We start from the raw sequence: 7,284 nt of genomic DNA, 5'->3' as shown, positions 1-7,284 counted from the left end.
GAGACACCGTTCCTAATTCTTGGACAAGAAGCCAGGCTTAGGCGGCCAAGTCCCACAGCAAGCCACACGGCACATCTGTCTGTCCCTGAAGTGCCCTGCACTATTGCATGAGCACTGATTAAACACCTACTGTGTTCCAGCTCTTCAGAGGTGCAGAGTGGCAAGCAGGTAGAGCGATCACACCTCCACCACCACATGCCCACCAACTGCCAATGCTTTTCATCCCTTCCCTGGAGCCCTGACCGTGTCACCAATCTCCTCCCATGGGGCCAACCTCTGCCATCTGTCCTCAGGACCCCACGGCACCCTCTGACATGATTCTTCTCCTCCCTCCTATTGACTTACGTCCCCGATCAGTAGGTATGACATGGGCCTCTACTGTGTACCTAGCACTGTCTGGCAGCAAAGTCCCCATTGTCTCTGCCTGGCCAGGCCACGAACCTTCCGTACCTGCGCAACTTTCTGAAACTCAAGTCTGATGAAGCCCCTCTCCCTAAAACTCTTCGGTGGCTCCCACTGCCTTCAGGACGGAGTCAGGATAAAAAAACAGCCTCACCCACCACTCACGTGCAATAAGTAAATCCAAACTCCCCAAATATGCCTGGCTTTCTCGTGCTCCGTGACTACACAGATCTCTATTTGTTCTTCCAGACCCAGTTCAAAGTTCTATTTTGCAAGAGTTTTGGGGGAAATGGCTTCTCCTTTCTTTTATGCCACCTTCAAACCAGCACCCCGGCCCCATGGGATCATCTTGTAGATATCCACCCGCCAAAGACTGCCCAGACCAGTGCCTGCAGTGAGATTTCTCAACTGGCTTCGGTTAGGGGGAGGGCCCACTGTGGGGAGCCGGAGGGGTCTCCATGAGGGGCGTTAGGAAGGACATTAGGCAGAATTTGTACTTGCCTTGGGTACTTAGGGAGAGTCAAGTTACTGGGGCTTGAACTTTTATTGGGCACTGTCAGGGGGCGCCTGGGCGGCTCAATCAGTTAAGCATCCGACTTCAGCTCAGGTCATGATCTTAGAGTTTGTGGGTTCCAGCCCGCGTCAGGCTCTGTGCTGACGCTCAGAGCCTGGAGCCTGCTTCGGATTTTTAATATAAAAAATAAAATAAAACTTTAAAAAAGGAAAAAGACCATAGGGGTCAATACGAAAGTGTACTCTGCAGACAGGCAGGAACGATTTTGAAATCCTCCATCAGCCCCTTGCGTCAGGAGGGATGGGCAACTATCTCAAATGTGAACATGATGAACGCTCGGATATCCACATCGAAGCCATCCTCCAGCCCAAGCTACCAACCTGCAAACGTCACTCTTTTCAAGGCGCCTTCCAGGTTCTTTGTGCTCTTGGCCACTCCCTGTACCTTCAAATGGTACCTGCATTCGTAACTTAGGTATGATCTCTCTATAGGTATATGTGTATGTGTATATGCACATGTATATATCCACGTGTATATGTGTACTTGTGTATAGTTTATACATGTGTATATATCTCAGATTTTATAATATAGATTCCAGATGATATTTGAGGTATGGTGTTAAATAACAAAACTCCAACTTAGTAAAATTTAAAGATATGATTGGTTTCACTAATCAATCTATGGAACAGGCAGCATCCTATCCAGTAAGCTGAGGCGGGGGTGGGGGGGTGGGGGGAGCTCCACTGGGCTGCGGGAAAGGTTTCTACAGGCAGAGCGAGAATGGAAAAAAGGACATTATTAGCAAAGAATGCATTATTTCAGACAAGTTTGGCCTCCTAAGGGGAATGGAAAATGTCTATTATTTCCAGTGCTGACCAGGAAATTCCCAGTTGATGGGTTCAAGGTTACTCTGCTGGGGGAGGGGTGCAGTTGAGGGAATGAAACTGCAGTTGGGTTAGGTATTAAGTCCAGGTGTGCGACGTGGGGCTCTCGACCTACATGACTGCATGGGGGGGGGCCTACAGTTTTTGGTTGAACAAGGTATGTATAGCTGCTGGAGACTGTCCAGCCAGGGTCCCCTGTCATCGCTCAGAGCTGGGACTCCAACCATCCATTCAGCCTATATGGTGTGCCAGGTCCTGGGCCTCGGGGACAACTTGGCCTGGTCAGGGCTCAGTCAGGGAAGCTCCTTTGCAGCTTTGCTGCCCCCGGGCCAGCCTCATATCTTCCCAGGAAGGAAACAGGAACGAGCCAGCTGGAGTTCTTGGGAAGCAGGCTGGAAAAGAGATTAAGCACAAGGAGATCGATTAGGGGACTATTCTTGGGGTGGACAGCAGGGGCAAGGAGGGAGGAGGGAGGGAGGGGCTTCAGCAGGTGCAGAGGGGAGTCCCATCCACCAGTCACTGGGCACAGCTGCAGGAAAGGAGTGTGGCGTGGGCAAGGCCGGCATCTCCTCTGCCTGGGAACCTCACTGCTCTGAACTGTCCAGGCTCTTCCTGGGTCCCCCAGACTCTTGTCCCAACCTCTCGCCTCCTCCAAACGAGCCCTTCATTCGTCTGCTCATCTGCTCCGCTCCCAACTTAGCCAGGAGTCCAAACCCTAAGCTTCCAAAGCAGCAGAGATGAGAGCAGGAAGCTGGCTGCAGAAGGTGTATGGGGGCCAGATCACGGGTCATCTGGCCTGAGTTCTGGACCCCTCCCCTCAGTCCTGCACGTCCAGGAGTGACTGTCCCGCTCCTGGAGGGGGAAAGGCTCCCAGTTACACCTGCATTCGCAGGAAGCCCGAGGGCATCCATCATTAGGGCTGGAAAGAATCCCTTAATGGATGAAGCCAAATTCAAATCCAGGCCCCCCACTGAGTTGGAGGGCCCTGATTTAAAACCAAAATGCACAAAATAAACAACCAGGCAGGTAATTTCAGTAATGATAACCTAAATCAGCAGAAGAATCAGCGGAATACCAAACATTTTCCCAGAGGATGAGCTGACTCCCCCATGGTAGGTTACCGTCCGCAGGCTTGTCATTTAAGTGTTTTCCCCGGGGCACCAAGATGAAAAATCATCTTCAAAATATTCACGAAAACTGGTGTGATGCGGTAAGTAGATTTTAAAACTCTGTCTTTTGGGGGCACATGGGCAGCTCGGTCGGTTAAGCATCCTACTTCGGCTCAGGTCATGATCGCACAGTTTCTGAGTTCAAGCCCCACATCTGGCTCTGTGCTGACAGTTCTGAGTTTAGAGCCTGCTTCAGATTCTGTGTCTCCCTCTTTCTATCTCTGCCCCTCCCCTGTTCATACTCTGTCTCTCAAAAATAAATAAATGTTAAAAAAAAATTTAATGAATAAACGTTAAATTTTTTTAAAGAAATAAGTAAATAAGCTTAAAGAATATATATATATGTGTGTGTCACAACACCAAAAGAACAAAGTTGGAGGAATCACACGACATGATTTCAATATTGACTATAAAACTACCGTAATCAAGACATTACGGACATTGGGAAAGAACCAACGCATAGATTCGTTGCAGAAAATGTAGAAAATCTAAAAACAGCTCTTTGACTTTCAGCAAAGACGTCAAGGTCATTTAATGGAGAAAAAGACAGTCTCTTCAACAAATGGTGCTGGAGAAATTTGACATTCATATGCAAAAGCAAGTCTTCGTTCCTTTTCTTCACACTGTGTACAGGTTTAAGTGGGTTCCAGCCAGGGGCTGGGGGCAGGGGTGAGCGGAAGCCGGCGACAAAGGGACACAAGGAATTGGGGGAGATGAAGAAACGTCTATATCCTGCTTGCGAGGGAAGCTCCATGGCTGTAAAATTCTGTTAAAGCTCATACAACTGGGGTGCTGGACCAGCTCAGTCGGTTAAGCGTCCAACTCTTGATCTCAGCCCAGGCCATGATCTCACAGTTTGTGAGTTCTAGCCCCGTGTCAGGCTCTGTGCTGACAGTGTGGAAACTGCTTAGGATTCTCTCTCTCCCTCTTTCTCTGCCCCTCCCCTGCTCATGCCTCCACGGCAAAATAAATAAATAAACATTTAAAAAACAACTCATACAACTGTACACTCAGGAAGAATGAAATTTTACTGTATTTAAATTATACTTTGGGGCTCTTGGGTGGCTCAGTCGGCTAAAGTGTCTGACTTCAGCTCAGCTCAGCTCATGATCTCACAGCTCATGAGTTCAAGCCCCACATCAGGCTCTGTGCTGACAGTTCAGAGCCTGAGCCTGCTTCAGATTCTGTGTCTCTCTCTTTCTCTGCCCCTTCCCCACTCCCATTCTGTCTCTCAAAAATAAACAAACATTGTTTTAAATTTTCAAATAATAAATATATTACATTTCAATAGAATTGAAAAGACCTACATAACAATTTTTTAAAAGGGCTAAATCTTTGTACCTGCTGTGTGTGTATATGGAGGAGAGATAAAGAACACATGCGTGGTTCGCACAGGCCCAGTTATTGCTAGAATTGATGATTATAAGCTTTAACATTAGTCACAGAAATGTTCAGTGTTCAAATTTCTTTCTTTTTTAAAAAATTTTTAATGTTTATTCATTTTTGAAAGACAGAGACAGAGCATGAGTGCTGGAGGGGCAGAGAGAAAGGGAGACAGAATCCAAAGCAGGCTCCAGGCTCTGAGCTGTGAACATAACAGCCCGACGCGGGGCCTGAACCCACCAACCAGGAGATCACGACCTGAGGCGAAGTCCAATGCTTAACCGCCCGAGCCACCCAGGTGCTCCCAGTGCTCAGGTTTCTAGAAGCTGATGCCCAGCTCTGACGTTCAGCCCCTCTCTAACATGCCCAGGCTCTCGTCCATCCCTGTCCCACTTACCCAGCTCCTGATTACCCCTGATCCCAGGCCTCCCAAGAGGATTTGAAGCCCAGGATCCAGCCTTGGAGGGTCCCCTCGGGTCTATTGTCTGGGCCTTGCTGGCCTCTTGTGGCCAGAAGCAGAATTATCACAGTATTACACATTAAAAATGACAAATCTGGGAGCTGGCTCAGTCTGGAAGTGACTGGGGGCAGAAAACGGACCTGCTCATCCACCATCCTGGGGGTATCAATTAGAGTGACCTTTCCAACAATACATGTCAACATTTAGAATGCACGGACCTTTGGCCCATTGACCCCAGCTCTGGAAGCCACAGATGATACCTTCTTGCCAAAATGTATTCCCTCTAGTTCTAAATACGAAAGATAAGAGGAAAATTCTCATCCTTGTGTTAGAGGAAACCACAGGAAGGTAATCGGCCAAATCCAAAATGCGGGGCCATCTGCAGGACAACAGATCCTGTCCCTTCAACAAATGGCCTGGCATAAAAACTGGGAGTGGGGAGACTCTTCTGATAAAAAAGAGACTTCCAAGCCCATCAACCAATATAATGTAGAGCTGTAGTTTGGATCCCAGTGCAAAGGAACCCATGGCAAAAAGACATCTATGAGCTAATCATGGGAAACGGATTCCCGACAGTGTAGTAGATGATACAGAGGGATGACTGTTCATTTTGTGAGGTGGCATAATGGCATTAGGGCCACTTGGCTGCCGGGACAGTCAGGGATGCTAGTCAGCATTGGTCTCAAGGAGTTCCGTTCAGGTGGAGACCTGAGAGATGGGAGGCAGGTGTGGGTGCAGGTTGGAAACAAAGGGCAAGTCTTCAAGGTGGGAAAGGGGGAAGAGAGAGATTGGAAGAAGTGTGGCGGGGCTGGTAGAGGGAAGATGGTCCTGGGTGAGAAGGAAGAGGCAAGCAGAGATTGCACAGAGCAGGTGCTGGTAGATTGTGGTGAGGAAATTGGATTTGATTGGAAATTAGGGTGAAGAGGGCGTCTATGACCCCATTGACTCAGGATTCCTCTGAGCAAATGCTTCCCATAAGTTGAAAGGGAGCAAGGGTGGAAACCAGAAGGAAGCCTTTTCTCACGGCAAGGTCAGAGGCGATGGTACTAGAATAGGACATTGATGGGGGTGGGGCAGGGGAATGGTTGGTTTCTAACCGTATTTTGGAGGGAGAATCTACACTTTATTGAGGGTGTGGGAGATGGAATATACAAACGGGCAGTGGCCAGTCCACACATGAGGATCAATCTCTGACCTACCACCTGCGTCAAGCCATCCAGGATGCCAGGCAATCTCCCCAGTAGCCATTGGCCCCAAATGCCAGACTCGATAACGGACAACTTCATTCATTTTTGTCCCCACTTCCAACTTGGGACCAATCAGAGAAAACCAGATATGCTCCCCTCACCAATCACAAAGTGAGCCAGGTGTTTTAACTTAACGACATACATACCCTGCGGACGTTTTCTGGTCCTGGGATCGAACACATTCTTTGCTACTGGATTCCACTGTATGGGTGTCTTAGCATCTCGAAAACAGCATTGCCCAGTTGATGGGTTTCAGGCAATGTTGTGGCTTCTCTCTTACTGTCACATTTTTTTACTCTCGGATTTAGTCCTTCTGTCTAGAGCTCTTCTCTGAGTTCCAGAATGTTAGGGTCAACTCTTCCTTTGACAGAAAGCTCCACACAGAGTGCTCCCAGCTTTACCTTAAAAATCTGAAGCAGGGTCCCTCAGAGAACTGGTCCCTTCCAAGACCTCTCCACCTCTGTCGGCGGCCCTTTGTCTCTCTCACACCCCTGGGAAGGAGCAAAACCACCCAGACAAGGGCAGACAGAGGCCATTCAGCGCTTCTGTAACAAGACTGGCCACCGTCACTTGTGTTTGATGGACTTGAAGGCAGCCAGGAGGGTGGGAGAGCTGGACAGTGACCAAAGGGAAGTCTCCAGTGGCCTGATTGGAGGCTGTCGCCCTGGAGAAGTTGGACATGTTCCCAGGGTATGTTGCAGAACTCCATAATGCTGGCGGAAGGGGCAGACCCTTCCCCCAGCAAAACAGCAATTCAACTGATGACAATATTCAGAAACACTCATTCAAAGCCTCTCAAGGGGCGCCTGGGTGGCTCAGTTGGTTGAGCGTCCGACTTCAGCTCAGGTCGTGATTTCACAGTTCATGGGTTCGAGCCCCGCGTCGGGCTCTGTGCTGACAGCTCAGAGCCTGGAGCCTGCTTCAGATTCTGGGTCTCCCTCTCTCTCTCTGCCCCTCCCCTGCTCATGATCTGTCTCTCTCTGTCTCTCAAAAATAAATAAAAATGTTTAAAAAATAAAAAAATTAATGAAATAGTGTGAAATGGTGGTGGTGAGTGCTTCTATCCTCTTACTGTAGGTACTTGGACTGGTGCAAACTTGATTCCTTTTCATGCCCCTATTTAGGAGCTGTTAAAATATTACTGTTAAAAAATCCAATACCATTCTTTGTTTCTTGTAATAAGAACATAGCCAAATTCATTTTAGGGCTTCTCAGCTATTTATGA

At 48.4% G+C, this 7,284-nt stretch overlaps 1 long non-coding RNA gene across 1 annotated transcript in view; it reads right to left on the bottom strand.

Annotated features, from left to right (window-relative positions):
• Positions 1-1,714: 1,714 nt before the first annotated feature.
• Positions 1,715-7,284, bottom strand: part of LOC115297897 — a 17,031-nt gene continuing 11,461 nt past the window's right edge. Inside the window, exon 5 of the long non-coding RNA XR_003911513.1 lies at positions 1,715-2,192. This is a non-coding gene — a long non-coding RNA (uncharacterized LOC115297897). The remainder of the gene's footprint in view (positions 2,193-7,284) is intronic.

This window comes from Suricata suricatta, chromosome 8, assembly GCF_006229205.1.
Source record: "Suricata suricatta isolate VVHF042 chromosome 8, meerkat_22Aug2017_6uvM2_HiC, whole genome shotgun sequence".
In the NCBI taxonomy this organism is placed as follows: Eukaryota; Metazoa; Chordata; class Mammalia; order Carnivora; family Herpestidae; genus Suricata; species Suricata suricatta.
The sequence above is the reverse complement of the archived record's forward strand: the minus strand, read 5'-3'. Positions and strand labels throughout refer to the sequence as shown.